This window comes from Benincasa hispida, chromosome 5 (genome assembly GCF_027475165.1).
Source record: "Benincasa hispida cultivar pf3 chromosome 5, pf3_genome.v1.1, whole genome shotgun sequence".
Taxonomy (NCBI): Eukaryota; Viridiplantae; Streptophyta; class Magnoliopsida; order Cucurbitales; family Cucurbitaceae; genus Benincasa; species Benincasa hispida.
In genome coordinates this window covers 15,924,362-15,941,995 of record NC_143482.1, presented here as the reverse complement: position 1 = coordinate 15,941,995, position 17,634 = coordinate 15,924,362, and the positions used below count along the sequence as shown (strand labels likewise).

The following is a 17,634-nucleotide window of genomic DNA, read 5'->3' as shown; positions in this document are numbered from 1 at the left end:
TCACAATTTTTTTTAAATAGAAAAAAAATCAGGTTTAAATTAAAGTTTAAAATTAAGAAGATGATCAAATCATTCCATAAAAACTTTTCTTAACTAATAGAGAATTATCATGAAATTTTAGAAAAGATATATTTGATTTAAATTAAATTTAAATTTAGGAGAAAAATCAAAGGGTCCAAATAAAAATAAAAAAGCTTAAATATGATTTAATATGATTATGTCCATAATCTAAATTAACCTTAAATCACTACAACAATTTTGGGCTTCAATGTCAATTGAAAATAGTTATCTCGGATGTATAATGTCGGTTTAAAAAAAATAGATCTTTAATGTGGGTTTTAAACCGACATTGAAGATGGCCTACAATATCGATTTAAAACCGACATTAAAGGCCTCTCCTTTTTCTTTAACTTTATTAAAAATCCATTTCCTCTTCTCTCAGGTCCTTTCACTTCACTTTACTTACATAACCCTCTCTACCGGTGCTCTCTTCACTTTACCAAAGATAACCCTCTCCTTTCTCAGCTGGTCGATTACCTTCAGTACTGGGTTGTTGTCATCGATGCTTTCAACTTAGTCATTCACATCAGTTTGTGGGTTGTCGTCACCGGTGTTTGTGGGTTTTCGGTTGGCATGTGGGTGTTCCCGTGGGTTGTCGTCACCGGTTTTCCTTAGATCTCCATCGTCGTGGGCTTCTTCTAGTGGTGGGTCATCGTCGTGGGTGTTCTCCGGTCGTTTTTGGTTGGTTTTCGTCGGCGCATGGGCTTTCTCTAAGTGTTCTTTGTCGGCACGTTGGTTTTTCTAGTGGGTTGTCTGATTGTTCGCGTGGGCTTTCTTGTAGTGTTCTTTGTCGGCGCATGGGCTTTCATAGGGTTTCGGTTTCTCAGATCGGTAGGCTTTCGATTTGTCGTCGGTGCATGGGATTTCGGTGGTTTCGGTCGTAGAGGTGCGTCGCTAGCGTCATGGTCAGCTCACCGTTTGTCAGATCTACCATCTCAACTTTGTTCGCAAAGGTCTGGTGCTCGCCAGTGTTCCAATCTTCGAGTTTGTGGGTTGCTTAAGTTGTTTTCTTGGAAAGGTATTATTTTATTTTTATATGAATTTTCAATTTAGTAATTTAAAGTTATTTAATTCATTTTATTTTTATTTTAATGATTAAGCTTATTGAAATTTTGAAATGTTGGATTTAAATTAGTTGAAGAATATATACTTGGTTGGTAGTCTTGAAATTTGTTGATTATTGATTGGTGTGGTTCAAGTGTTATTTAGGAGTTATTTGAAATGTTTTTGGTTATGTTTGAGAGAAAAGGTGGTGAAGAAAATGGAATACAATGGTGTTGTGTAGTGGAGAGCTTGTTAATGATATTTATAGGATCATCAAAGAGACGAGTAAATAAAACAAGAACTTGAGAAGAAGATGAAGTTGTGGCCTTTTGCTTTGTTTTGAATATTTGAAAGGGGATTCATTTGGTTTATAGAAAGAAATGGTATAAACAAGAAGAATAATATTAATCGATAAATAATACTTATTTGCTTGGCTTTTACATAATTTGGAGAATAAGGAAACATAAGGTACATAAATAAATATAAGATAAAAACAAAAATGACAATACTTAATGGGCTAAATTATATATACATATATAAAAAGTTAGGAATTTCATTAATTTTATGTTTTGTTCCGATGATTAAGCTTTTTTTAATTTATTGATGTTGCATATTTTATAATCATATTTTACAATCATAATTTTATGCTTTTAAATTTTTCCTTATTATTGTTTTTCTTTTTTGTAGATTAAGTTGAATATTTTACAATCATGGATAAGTCATGGATGAAAATGAATAGAATGTCAGCTGAGTATGGTTTAGGGGTGTTTATTAAAAATTGCCTACAACATTCAAATATATCGAATGTCATGAGTTGTCCATATTTGAAGCGTGTGAATGCAAAGACTTAAATCTGAATGAAATAAGAGATTACTTATTTTTTAATGGTATAGATCAAAGTTATCAGACATGGATTTTTCACAGTGAATCATTACCGATTAAGAGAAACAATGAAAATGTGTCTACTAGTGAAAGAGACAAAGTTGATGAGGATGATGTTGATGTTGATGACACAATTGGAATGTTTGAGGCTGCATACAATAACTATTTTAGTGAAAAATCCGATAATTTTGAAGAATTATTAGATGATGTGAAGAAACCATTGTACCCAAATTGTAAAACCTTTTTGAAAATATCTACATTGATAAAGTTATATAATTTGAAAGCTAAATTTGGATGGAGCGATAAAAGTTTTACTGAGTTGTTGGGATTAATTCATGATATATTACCTAATCCTAATGAAATTTCAACTTCTAATTATGAAGCAAAAAAGATGTTGGGTACTCTTGGAATGAAGTATGGAAAGATTCATGCATGTAGCAATGATTGTTGCTTGTTTAAAAAAGAACTCTCTAATGCAAATGTATGCCCCATTTGTGGTACGTCAAGATGGAAGCTTCACCAAAATTTAAAGGAAAGGGCTAAGAATATCCCAGCAAAAGTCATGTGGTATTTCACCCCAATTCCAAGATTTGAAGAATGTTTTGAAGTAAAAAAACAAGTAGTTTATTGACGTGGCATGCTTAAAAAAGAACATATGTTTTATTAAAACATCCCAAAAGATGCCCTATCGTGGAAAAAATGGACAATTTGTGGCCAGAGTTTGGGTCAGAACCTAGAAATCTTTGTCTTACTCTTTCGATAGATGGGGTAAATCCACATGGAGATCTTATTAGCAGATATAATTGTTGGCCAATGATGTTAGTGACGTACAATCTACCTCCATGGTTGTGCATGAAGCGAAAATTTTTTATGTTGACTTTACTGATATTTGGTCCTAAACAACCAGAAAATGACATAGATGAAAAAAACTTTGGAAAGGTGGGGTAGAATGTTACGATGCATATGAAGAACAATGTTTCATGCTTAAAGCTATTTTATTATGGACTATTAATGATTTTCTTGCGTATGGTAACTTGTGTGGTTATACGGTTAAAGGATATCATGCATGTCCAATTTGTAGAGAGAAAACTTCATCTAATTATTTACCAAAAGGGAAGAAGATGACATATCTTGGGCATCGCAAGTTTCTACCACGCCATCATCCATATAGGAAACAAAAGAAAGCTTTTAATGGCGCACAAGAATTAAAATTTGCTCCATAACCATTAAGTGGGAAAGAAATTCTTGTAGAAACAAATAAGTATCAATATTCATTTGGTAAGAAAACTATCAAGGAAAAGAACAGTGGAGATAGCCCTTCAACTTATTGGAAGAAAAAATCTATTCTTTTTGAGTTAGAATACTGGAAGTATCTTGATGTGCGACGTTGTTTTGACGTGATGCACATTGCAAAGAATGTATGTGCAAATCTTATTGGCACATTGCTTGATATTCCTAGTAAAACGAAGGATGGAATAAAAACTCGATTAGATTTGGTGGAACTGAACATTAGATCAGAGTTAGCCCCTCAAGTAAGAGAGAAAAAAGTCTTTTTACCTCCCGCATGTTATACATTAACACGAGCTTAAAAATTGAGCTTTTGTAAGGTACTATCAGAAATTAAAATACCTGAAGGCTATTCATCGAACATTCAAAGTTTAGTGTCACTCACAGATTTGAAATTTTATAGACTTAAGTCGCATGACCATCACGTTCTTATGCAAGAATTATTACATGTAGCCATTCATGATATTTTACCCAAACATGTAAGACTTGCAATTACTCGCCTATGCTTCTTCTTTAATACTATATGTTGCAAGGCGATCGATTCATCTCAGTTAAAGGGTATGCAAGAGGATATCGTTGTCACTCTATGCCTCTTAAAGAAGTATTTTCTACCATCAGTCTTCACAATAATGGTACACCTTGTAGTGCATCTCATAAGAGAAGTTGAGTTTTGTGGACCAGTTTATTTGAGGTGGATGTATCCTTTTGAACGATACATGAAACTGTTGAAAACTTATGTACGAAATAGAAATCGACCAGAATCATGTGTTGGAGAAAATTATATTGTCGAAGAGACTATAGAGTTTTGTTATGAATTTCTATCTGGTGTTAATCCTATTGGGCTAAACTCATCAACAAAGAAAGCGAACTCAAACATTGATAGAGCATTGTCAGCTGCTTCTTTTATCAAACCGAGTAAGAATGAGTTGGATCAAGCTCATCTTTATATCATTCAAAAGCCCCGTCATGTCAGATATGACCTTTTATGGTGTAATACAAAAAATATGGAAGCTTGACTATCATGGATTATCATTTATTTTATTAAAATGTAATTGGATTGAGAATAGAACTGGAGTCAAAACAGACGAGTTTAGGTTTACTATTGTGGACCTCAATCATATTAGACATAAATCAGACCCATTTATTTTAGCTTCCCAAGCAAAACAAGTCTTCTATGTAAAAGACCCCGCAAATTCGAGTTGGTCAATTGTTTTAACATCTCCATATCGAACAATTGTAATATCTTTTACAGAATAAATTGGCTGAAGTCTATGAAGATGAAGATGTTTTTACCAAAGCATTGGGTACAGAGGAACATTGGGGACGTGTTAGAGGAATGGATGATTTTGTTTCCCATTCCCAAAATTTCAAATTAGTAAAACCAAAGTCCTCAATGAGCCAAAAAATTGAAGGAGGCTCTAGAGAAAAAAATGTTCGACATGGTAAAGTATCAAGAAAAAGAATTCACAGCAGACAATCTCATCAGTCCAAATCATCTGTTGGAAGTGTTGCACTAAGTGTATCTAAAGAAGAAAATACTGAAAAGATGCCTAAAGAAGATTTGGAGGTAATTTATTTGTTGTGATTTTTAAATTTTAATCATATTCTGCTTAACCATGCATGACATTAGTTCTTTTAAATTTGTTAAGGAGACACCATGCCACTTGGCTATAGAAACTGTAGATAATATTATTGCAGTAGCCACAACATTTGATGATGATGTGTCATGCTTAACTGTTAAAATTCTGATTGACATTGTCATGGGAGAAGATTTGCCTATACCAATTCCTGTAAAGGGTAAAATAGAGTCCTTAAATCACATAATGGGCAACTTTGTAACATGGCATCGTAAACTTGTAGTTATGGTTGACGAGAAAAAAATATGCCTCTTTTTCAATATATGAGTTTGGTTATTTATTATTTTTCCTACTTTGAATTTTTATAACTTTGGTTATGGTAGGACCATTCAACAATTAAGAGCTTCAGCCAATCCTCCAAATATACTGACGCCAATGGTACTATCAAACTCTTGAACAGACATGTCATGCATAACACTTATATTGTCACATTAAAGAGTCATGACATCTTGTGGGACATCATACTCCAGTAACATTTGCTTCATCCAAATCATTTGAGTATAACTACTCCCGGCTACAATGTATTTAGTTTCAATCGTCGATAGAGAAACACAATTTTGTTTCTTGCTGAACCACGAAATCACGTTGTTGCCCAAGAAGAAACAATCTCTAGAAGTACTCTTTCTATCCTTTAAGTTGTCTGCCCAATCAGGATCACAGTAGCCAACTAATGAGTTACTTGAATCAAACGCATACAGTAAACTATATTCATTTGTGCCATTTATGTACTTGATTATCTTTTTTGCACTGAGCAAATGTGTGTTTTTAGGGCAAAATTGATATTTGGCACACACGCCTACAGCAAAAGCAATGTTTGGCCTGCTAGCTGTTAAATAGAGCAAACTCCCAATGATACTTTTGTATAGACTCTCATCGACTTAAGTTCCATCTGAGTCTTTTATCATTTTCACAAGAGTTGGAGCTAGAGTTCTTTTGACACTAGAACATTCCAAGTCAAACTTCTTCACTAGACTTTTGGTATATTTTCTTTGAGAGATAAAGATTCACTCATTCAGTTGTTTTATCTGAAATCTCAGAAAATAGGACAGTTCTCCTACCATGCTCATCTTGAATTCTTCCTGCATTTGTCTCACAAAGAGCTTGACCTATCATCAACATAAATTTGAACAATCACAAAATTTCCATGATATTTTTTCACAAAGAGAGTTTTATCAATTCCTCTTCAGTATAGGAAAATACCAGACAAAATATTACAGCCAGATATTTCCAGATAAGAAATATTCTACAGGAAAATATTCTAATGTCACAAACAAATGTTAAAACTTTATATAAGACATCGGCAGAAACACAACTTTAGAAAAATATAAAGCTAACTAAACAAATCTCCAACACATATAATTAAATAATCTCACATTCCCATATAAATTTATAAATAGGATCTTTAAACCAAAACTTCTCTACTCTCACATAAATTAAAATATTTTTATGTTTACACATAAATGTCATCAATAAGCTATATATATATAAAATATATACAACGTTAATTATCATTTTATTATTGGATACAATTTTTTTTTTTTTTTTTTTTTTTTTTATAATTTCAAAACCTTTTCTAATCTCCTCCTTTCCTACAATTATAAAAGAGTTTTCTTCTACTCATTAATTTCCACATCAACAATTCATGAATTTTTTCATCTTCATTTTTATACTTCTATTTCTTTGTTTTTTATGTTATTTTTTGGGTTAACTTCTTAATTAATTAAGTACATGGCTAACAATTTCAATTTTCGATGAAATGGTTGGTTAACCATCTTCAAATTTGTGATAGGTAAATCAATTTTTTTTTTCAAAATTATATAATATACAACTATCATTTTCCTCCATAATTGTTACTTTTCTTAAATATTTATATAAAATTTTATTTTTAAAATAAAAAACCACGTGCAATGTACGTGAACAAAATTTTTCTCAATATCTTTATCTTTATATATAAGTACGAATGTGAGAAGAAACTTTTTTGGACATTACCCTCACATATTTTAAAAAGCGTTTCTCTCCCTTGTTTTTTTTACAGAAAAAAAAAATTGTGTTTTTCAATATATTCTCTCATTTATGTTATTTTCTCAACAAAAAAAAATGTTAGATTTAGTGTGTGTTGGTATTCACTAACATAACACAAGATCTATACATTATTGTATGATTTTTTTTTTCTTATTCCTTGCTCTCTTTTTATTCAAATGAATGGAATATGTACAAGAATTTTTTGGTACTTTTTCAACCACATTGACAATAAATTCTTTATTGGAATGCATACCAAAATCCTTAGACACTTTGATGCTTGGACAATAGCCACCAATCGTGATAACTTTGTTTATAACAAATAATGTCCTATCAAAATGATGACTGAGGAAGTGTTGTTTGTATTATTTTTTTTCCAGTTTACAATTGTTTTAAAAAGTTTAGTTTTCAATTTTATTTTATTTTGTTTAACTTTATATTTTTTAAAGTTTACTTTTTATGTTCAAGAAAAATGTGAAAATGAAAAGTTAAAGAGAACTAAAAGAAAAAAAAATATACAATATTTTTTAAAAATAGACATATATATAAAGTTATGAAAATATATTAAAATAAAGTCATAGAATTAAAAAAATACCATGTATGCAAATAGTTTTTAAGCTGCATAATATCATTCATTTTAATATCACAAAAAAAAAAAATCCTTTTTGTTTTTTGGTAAAAGAAAAAATATATATATGTGTAATATCCAATAATAAAAAACAATTAAATTGAGAAATTGAGAGTAATAAAAAAAAAACTTAAAGAGAATATCAATATTAAAATATTGTCTCTGTTTATTTTTTAATTTAAATATACCTAGAAATGTTTTAATTTAAATATACCTAGAAATGCACTTTCTTTGAATATATACCATCAAATGTATTCATAAAATTTAAAATAATATTGTTTGTACATATGTATGTAATTTCAAAAGTTAAAAAAATTTTAAAAAAATATCCTTAAAGAAGTTAAAACTGACGATTTAGATACATTTATAAATTTGAATACAAAAAGTCTCAAATTATTTTAAAAAATAAATGTCATATTATGATCAAATGATGGCTTTTATTTTATAGAAAAGTTAGAATATATACAAAATTGTGTGCAATTAATTTATAAAACTTCAAAATAAAATTTATGAATCACCTTCAATTATGAAAGATAAATAACTTTGTAGATTTCTTCTATTACTACAAACACAATAAAGAGTAATCTATATATTTCTTTTTATAAAAAAATATATTGTCCTATTTTAAAAAAAAAATTTTCTACCTCAAATTTCTTTATTTCAAATTCTAACATAATAAGTCTAACCTACTAAATATTTTACAACGTGGAGTTGTGTTGTTTAGAAGAAAAAAAAAAAAAAAAATTAAAATAAACGAAGGAAAAAAAAATACGAGGGCAATAAGGTAATTTCACTTGAGGGTTAATTGAGGGGAGAATGAACCCGACGTGAATCGAACACGCAACCTTCTGATCTGGAGTCAGACGCGCTACCATTGCGCCACGGATCCCTAGATATTAGTAGATTAACAATATTTTGTATATATTAATTCTTTTATTTATTTTCTTAAATATAAATATATTTTAATTCGGGAGGAAGCTTTCAGAGGATAGTTTCTACGTTTTAACCTGCTGTATTTCCCGAAGATTTTCATGAATTATCCAAACAAGTATTTTCAAGAATTGTTAGATTAATTATTACATATTTTAATATTGTTTTGTATTTCTATTTTTTCTTTCTTTCTTTAGATTTGTAGTGTAATAATTACATGATGATTCAATCATACGACTGTAGTGGGTGGAGGTAGTCGTCAGAGCTGACAATGGTAGTCGGATGTGGTCGGAGTTGACTACAGGAGATGGTGACCAAAGTGGCAACGGGAAATTGGTGGTGATGAAAGTTGAATGCATTGTTGGTTGACATGGTATAAAATATTGATAACATACCCTATTACTCTCCCAAATATTAAGTTGAGTTTATATCTCAACTCAAATTCTAGATTAACATACCAATGCAAATCTGCAAAAGAATAATAAGGGGTTTAGTTCGTATAGTAAAAATAATATTTTGGTAAAAAAAATTGAAATGAAGAGGACGGTCAAATCATCACAATAAATTAAAAAATATATGTAAGAAAGGATTATTATGAAGTTTTATACCATAATAGAAAAATAATATTTTACTTTAAATTAAAGTTTGAAATTAAAAGAGTAATTAAACCATCTAAATGAAAATCAAAAAGATTTTTTTTAACTATCACGAAATTAAAAGTATATATTAGTTTAAATTAAAGTTTTAAATTAAGATGACAAATAAATCATCTAAATAAAAAAAAAAATTAACTAAGAGATGGTTCGCATGAGGTTTATGGAAAAACGTGTTTTATGGAATTTAACTTGTGTTTATGTTGATTCGTAGTTGTGGTTTGATATCTAGTAATTAATCCTCCGATTCTCTATGTTGAATGTGTATGCTTAATTTGTATCTTCCAAATAACTTTAATCTGAAGTATGATTCAATTTTAGGGGGTAGGAAGTCTTTTGATTGTTGAGAGATCTCTCTCCTCTCTAGATTTTAAAATTTCTAAACCCTTCAAATTAAAGAGAATTCCTTTATTTATAGAGTTCTAAGGTAGGCTTTGTGGGCTTGGTTTAATTGGTCTATGGATTTGGTCATTGGGCCCAACTAATTGGATTTGGGCTAAATTGAACATATTTTCGACTCAATTAGACTTAGCCCAAATAATAATATCAAATTGAACCAAATTATTTTACTCGATCCAACGGTTACGACTAATAAATATGGCATCATTAGAATTTGCCAACATATGACTTCAATTTCAATTTAGAAAAAAGTCAACTTTTTAATTATTCCCAAGTTCAATCGTTTGTAATTTCGTCATTAATTTGAGAAATGATGTAGTAGTTTGTAGGGTCCATTTTTTTCATTCAATATTGAGGATTATCACTATTTTTTTTAAATAAAAAAATCAGATTTAAATTAAAGTTTAAAATTAAGAAGATGATCAAATCATTCCATCCAAGTAAAAAAAAAAAAAAAAGATTTTTTTAACTAGTAAAGAATTATCATCAAATTTTAGAAAAAATATTTTCATTTAAATTAAAATTTGAATGAGGAGAAAAATGAAATGGTCCAAATAAAAATAAAAAACCTTAAATAAAATTATTGTTGTAACGACACAACCTTTCAAGTAGTCTAACATAGGCTGTTACTTATACAATTAAAACTCAGATACCATAAAAAATTCATTAAAGCAATAAGGATAGTTTTTCCAAAATAAACTAGAAAATAAATAAACACAACTTTTATTCGAGGTCCCCTAAAAATAATATCCATAAAGAAAACATTCAAAACATTAAAATTTGCTGTCTGACATTAAATTCTAGTTTCAAAATATTCAAATGATAAAAACACAGATTTAGCGGAAGCAATTTCTCTTGTCTCCATATGACTTCTTTAAGTGTTCCGTCTGTCACTCGCCGACCTGTTCCTGTCATTCCCTAAAAAACATAAAGGAAGCAAGGACAAGTATAACAATACCTAGTAAGTAACCCACTACTGGACCCTCTAGGTTACCTTTAGCTAGTTTATTTAGGCATCGGTATACACCCATCATATCAGTCGTAGTGATCCCGAAGGAACACGCATTAGTCACAGTGTGTAACTCGAAGGTCCACCAATCAGCCATAGACATGAACCCGAAAGTACATGGATCAGTCATAGACATGAACACGAAGGAACATGAATCAATCATAGACATGAAGCCAAAGGAACAAGAATCAGTCATAATGTGCATATATACACTTGTATGTGTACACCTGCTTCGATAAGAAAAACTAATAGAAACCCTGTAACTTAGCATACATCAGTTCTCATATAACTCTTGTGTTATATTTTACGATCGTTTATCTTAGGGGTAAAATTTCACATATATCCTGAGTCAACAGTACAATCATCGTAGACAAAACAGTCCAATCCAGCCAGTCAAGGACATTAAATCATGCAATTCAATTAGTCATAAATTTTCAGTCCAAACAGCCTAGAATAATCAGTCAAATCCATCTTAGCAGTCTCAAGAAACAGTCCATGTATTCTTAAGTAAACAGTTCAAGTAATCTTAAATAAGCAGTCCAAGTGGTAGGGATGACTGGTTTGAAGACGAACCAGTAGAAGGACACTTACCTCAAGTTTTAGTCAACACGAGCTCAAACAACCTTAACTTTTATTTGTCCAAAAGGTCACGAACAAGTCCTAAGTGATAATCCAAAAATTAGGATTGCCAAAATAAGGCCAAAATTTCCAATCATCCAATTTGCATAATCCATTAAGGCAAAATATTTATAATCCCAAGGTCCAATTACTTACCCAAATTGTCTCGAAATTGATCTCAAATTTGATGAACAGCATCTCAAAATCCTTCAATTCCTCCAAAAATTACAATTAAAGCAAAGTTAAGCTCACACTTAGTGGGTATCCAAAAATTCTCAATAAAGACCCCAAATCATACAAAAAAAAAAGCCGCCTAACAATTTTAATCTTATCGAAAAGCACCTTAAGTGTCTATAAAACCCAATTTCAACATCAAAACAATATGGGTGAGTCAAAACTTAAACCAAAATTTGATGGGTATTCAAGATCTTCTAAAAAAAACCCATAAAACACCAAATTACTTATCCAAGATATCAATTCCAATGACAATGGCGCCAATGGCGGTGGAAACCATATACAGGCGGCGGGTGTTGCTGTTGGACGGTATAAATTGTTTACGCTAGCAGCTGGTAGTGAGGGTTTGTGAGAGTGAGAGAGAAGTGAAATTTCTAGATTTACAGATTATATTCAGCAGGAATCACAGAAAAACCAAAACATCAAATGAAGATCCAACCGTTCAAAATGAAACCCATATGTTCCAAACAGACTGACCAAATTTCAGCATGATCGAATGGTCTAAACTATGGCAGTCGACAATTTTGTGGAAGATGTCGCTGAAAATTCGAATTGTTTTCTCTTCGATTTTCTGTCTCTTTTCACTCTCCTTTAATTTATAAAAATCTCAATTCTTTCATTTTTTTTTTCAAAGTTTGAAAATATAAATAAAATATTTTATCACACTATCTCCAAAATCTCTGAAGATTATATTAAATTAATAAATTAATTAACTTTTCAAACTACCTTAATTTAGGCTTCAAAAACCAAAATTAAATGGCATAAAATCCATCAATTTGATACAAATTACATCCTTTCAAATATTTAAATCAATTTAAAACCACATAAAATTAACAATCTCCTTAATTGTTTTAAGTTGGCTCCAAAATCTAAAATCAAATGGAGGCAAAATTCAATATTTTCAAGATTATTAGTTTGAATATTTAATCAATTAAATTCAATTATCTCAGCTAAATCTCAATTTTTAAAATTGAAAGGGAAACTAAAACTCAATAATTTTAGATAACTAACTTAAATTTTCCTGTTACAGTTGTCCATAATCTACATACGGAAGAAACTTTTTTTTTTTTTTTTTTTTTGACAATGTTAACCTTACATAACTTTATAATACCTAAATTAACCTTACCTTACATAACTTTATAATACCTAAATTAACCTTAAATATAAAACTCACAAATGCACTACTTAAAACCATTTGAAAAGAATATTAAAAGCCACAACTCACAAAAGTAAATTCATCTCTCTCTCTTTCCTTTATCTGGCGTAAGGATGACATTTTTCCCTCTTTTTGTTTTGTTATTTTTCTTTATTATTATTATTATTATTATTTTGATAAAGAACACATGTTTTATTTTAAGTTTTTGGGGAAAAGTAACTAATTAAAACTGTCCTCCCATTTCTTAAAAGTTAAATCTCACTCAAAAGACATTAAAACCAACACTTATATATTAATAACCTCAATATGATGATCTTTTCTTAAACTTTTGACATTTTTCAAGTTTATTAGCTATGCAAAGACCTTTCATGTGCATATTTCTCTCAATCCCATATTTCACTCCCAATCCATGAATTCCTTTATCTCACCTATTAACATTCATTCTCTCATTCTAATCAACTTTAACTACAAATTTTAATATTAAATGAAGTTTGAATATAAAACATTGCTTATTTATTATTTGTAAAACTATTAAAATTCTAAAAAAAAAAAAGATTGACTTAAATTTCACCATAAGTTATGAATTAAGATAAAGTCATAAATTTTAGAATTCGTTATGGAAATAATGAAAACATATTGAAAAAATAGTGATAGAATGACTCCTAACTAACAATACGAATGTTAAATAGAAAGCATTGACAACCACTGAAACAACAAAAATACTAACAAGTAAATAAGTAAAGACACATAAAAGTTAGTAACCCAATTTGGTGATTAATCACCTACGTTTGGTGGATAGTGTGCTGAGGAAAGATATAATGACCCGACCTTTCGAGATCTCTAACAAGGACTGACACTCATGATTACACATTTATATTCAAAACATTTTAACCTTTGAAGTAAATTCTATAAAACAATAAAGACAACTTCAAAATTCAATTTATAAAGTTGAATAAAAACAAATAAGCAAAACATTTATTTGGGGTCCTCTAAAATCATTTACAAAGAAATTAATGAAAATAATATATTAAAATTTAAAAAAAAAACATAGACTGAGTGGAAGCAATTTCTCTTGTCCCCATATGGCTCTGTCACGGGTCCCATCTGTCACTCGCCAGCCTTAACCTACGATTTCCTGAAAAACATAAGGAAGAAAGGATGAGTATAACAATACATATAGTAAGTGACATGCTACTAGGCCATCTATGTAGCTTGTTAACTAGTCTATTTAGGCATCAATGTACTATAATATCAATCATAGTGATCCTGAATGGTCATATATCAGTCATAGATGTGATCCCGAAGGAACATACATCAGTTCTACTGTGTATCTCAGAGGTACACGAACCAATCATAAACATGAACCTGAAGGAATATGCATCAGTCATAGTGTATAACTCGAAGGTACACAAATCAGTCGTAAGTGTGTCCCGAGGGAGCACATGTCAATCGTAGGTGTGTATCCCAAAGGTACATGATCAGTCATAAATGTGTACATATACAGTCATGGTGTGATCCCGGAGATGTACACAATAAGTCGTATGTATACACCTGCCTAGATAAAGAAGTTAATAAGAACCATATAAACATAGCATGCATCAATTGACATATAACTCTTTTGTTATATTTACAGTTGTTTATCTTAGAGGTAAAATTACCAGTGCGTTCTCAATTAACTTTACAAACATCATAGTCAGAACAATCATGAAATTATCAGTCCACAGTCCAATCAGTCTAAATTAGACAGTCCAATCGGTCTAAAATAAAAAGTCCAAACAGTCTAAATTTAACAGTCCAATCACTATCATGTGGTGGGGGACGACTGGTTCCAAAGTGAGCAGTAGCATGACACTTACCTATGTTAGCCCAAACAAGTTCAATCAATCCAGTTAAGAGGGATCCAATTTAGTGATTGGATTATAAGCCAATTGTTCATTAGAGGACCAATGGAACTTAAGGAGCAAGACGTAATATCGAGGATAAAACAGCATATTGACCTAGTCGTTATTACGAACAATCTATGAAGGGTCGACTTACTAGTTATGGTTAAATCATGTGGACATAAATATATCTACAGTGAGGAGAGTGCAACCATCGAGCTGTAGTGGTGTGACTTGATGGTTAATGAATACTGATTAATTTGGTCTAAAGAGTTTTAGCCAATTAATCTTAAATCATTGGAGCTCATAATCTGTAGGTCCATAAGGTCCTTCTACTAGCTCGTAAAACATGAATATCTTGAATTATTTAATTGAGTAAATTTGGAATGATATCAATTTGAATTGTTCAAATTGAATTTCAATTTGAAAATGTTCAAATTGAAATTAGGGTTTGAATTTGAATAGGTTCAAATTCGAATTAGGGTTTGTATAATTATATATGATATAATTAACGTTTAATTTATTGAAATTAAACGAAATTAGAGAGTTTATAATATTTAAATGTTGATTTAAATATTAAATTACATGAATAGGATTCATGTACTAAAACTAGGTGTGTGATTAATTTGATATTAAATTATTTAATTAATTAAATATGTTTAATTAATTAAAAATCAAATTAATATCCAATTTTAATTCAATTTTGGAAATTGAATTTTTTAGATTTAATATAAATTAATTAAATCAAATTTTAGAATTAATTAATTTGAAATTAGAAAAGGAAAAATTGGAAATTAATTGACAAAGTGGGGTTTTCCCACATTTTTCATAGCATAAGGTGTTCTTCATGCATTGCCACACAAACCCCACTATAGTTTGCAACTTGGAGCTGGCAATTTTGTTGCTGGTGAGTGCTTTCATGGTTTAGAGTGATAAAACACTCAGATTTGAAGAAAAATTGGGATGATGGAGTTAAAGAAAAGTTTTTCTAGACTCATCTTCTTCTTCATCTCAAATGCACAAAAATACCTTAACAAATTCACTCAAATCTGAGTTCCACCACTCAAATTCAAGGCTGAGAATAGTAGAGAAGATCTCTTGGTAATTCACTGTAGATTTGAGGCTGAAATTACGTGAAGAGCAGCTTGGATTGGAGGAATTCTTTAAAGGTATATGTTGTTTGAAACCCTATTTTGTAAAATATGGTTTTGTATGCTTTTAGAACTCAAATTAAATGTAATTAGAGTGCTTATTGATTTTGAATACTTCCATTGCTTGCTTTTTTATCCTACCAATTGGTATCAGAGCGTGATTTAAGCAATCAATTAAAGTTAATTTTAGTTTCGTGGATGAATTTCTATGATTTCATGTTTGGAGACTAATATGGTGTTTTAATCAGCTTTGGCATTAGATTTCTCTTTGATTCTAAGTTAAATTCGTAATTGGCTCTTGATTGATGATCTTATATGTGTGCCATAAAGTTTATAATTTATTTACAGTCAATAGAGTCGAAATTAGGTTGTAATCTAAAGTTTGCAAGCAAGGTTAAGCAGTAAAACTAGAATTGAAGCTTCTGCCTACAAGAAATGTTCATCGAGAGTTGCAACGCCACAGGAATTTTGATGAACATCGTTGCAACGCTGGGATGAGTGTCATAACGCTGTTCCTCCCAACCTAACAACACGTGCGTTGAAGCCAGTTCGCATGGGAGGTGGCCGGTTTGACTAGTCTGGCTTCTTCCGATCTGGTTCAGCCCTATTTGGTATGGTTTAGCAATTTTTGAAGATCTAGAGGTCCAGATCAAAATTGGAGTTGTTTTGAACCTATATTTTGTAATAATTTAGTGATTATTGCTTGCTTAGGATGCCAAAGTTGAACCATATCAGTGTTGTTTAAATATTTATGTATGTGATATATGTTATATATAAATTAAAACATGTATATGTATATTGTATGCCATGTAGATTTAAAATCCCACCATAAGAAGCATGTTACATGCATTATATATATGTTATAAATAGTTATAATATAAAGTATGCATGTTTAAAGTTTCTTTTGTTTAATATAAGTGTTATATTAAAAGTTGAATGTCTTTATTGAATGTTATAGATCCAAAACATGTCTATTTTTATAAGTTGTTATAAAAGTGAATTATATATTAAAATCCATAACAAAGATAAGTTGCATGCTCATGTAGGTTAAACATTTTTTTAATAGTTAAAATATGTTATTATCTTATAAATCACGGTTACAAACTCAACCGGTATATAATCTTGTCTAAGGCTGGAGGTTTTTAAGTTGACGATCTACGAAACACCTCCTACCTAGGGATTATGGCCGAATAATTGAGCGTTGTTAACCGGTTTAATAAACGTACGTGAGCGGTGTGAGTTATTAAAAAGGTTTATCACCTAGACATTGTAGGTTAAAATCCATTTATAAGCATTATACTTGGATAAACCACATAGAATTAGGGTTGTTTAATTAGCTGAAATAAACCTGAGTATAAATTGTTGGGATTAATGCCCTAAAATCTCGTGTCCTGTAGTTTGTAAATAGTTTGTATGAACGCTTGGGATGTATACTTCACATCTTGGTTTTGATCAATTGTTTGTTTTATTTTCTTTACCACAAACCAATAAACATAAAGTCCATGGTTATCTATATGTAACTTAAGCATGTATGTGGTGACATACAAGTGGATCATGTCTTAAGTGATAACCAAAATTGTCTGTAGTATATGGATATAGGAGGGAAACCTACAGATGCGGCCCGCTTTGTGGAATGGTCACAAGTGTTGTGACTTGTCACAGATGGTCTAATCCTAATCATTTGTGTAGGGGACATGCGAGTGGGGGCATCCTTTACAAAGAGTTTATATAAGACCTGACCACGAAGTATTAATATCTCGTTATATAACACTGTTGTTGACAGAGACTTCACTTCACTAGGATGACCATAGGTAACATGACCTCAATCCTGAGTGAATTGGGAATTCCTGCCATTGAGGGCGGTCCTTTGATTTGTATGGGTGCGAGTGGTCAGGTCACCGATTCAAACCTACCATTTTGGGGATTCATCTGATTTGGGAGCTGGGAACTCAGCTATACAAGATGAAATTCACTCCTTCCCCGAAGTAGGGACAAGTAGATAGATAACTCCTTTAAGGGCTGATTCCAGGGCTTGAATGATGTGGCA

At 30.7% G+C, this 17,634-nt stretch overlaps 1 non-coding gene across 1 annotated transcript; it reads right to left on the bottom strand.

The window, feature by feature from the left end:
- Nucleotides 1-8,374: 8,374 nt before the first annotated feature.
- Nucleotides 8,375-8,446, bottom strand: TRNAW-CCA (transfer RNA tryptophan (anticodon CCA)). Its single transcript has one exon. It is a non-coding gene; the product is annotated as a tRNA-Trp (tRNA).
- Between the last annotated feature and the right edge of the window lie 9,188 nt (nt 8,447-17,634).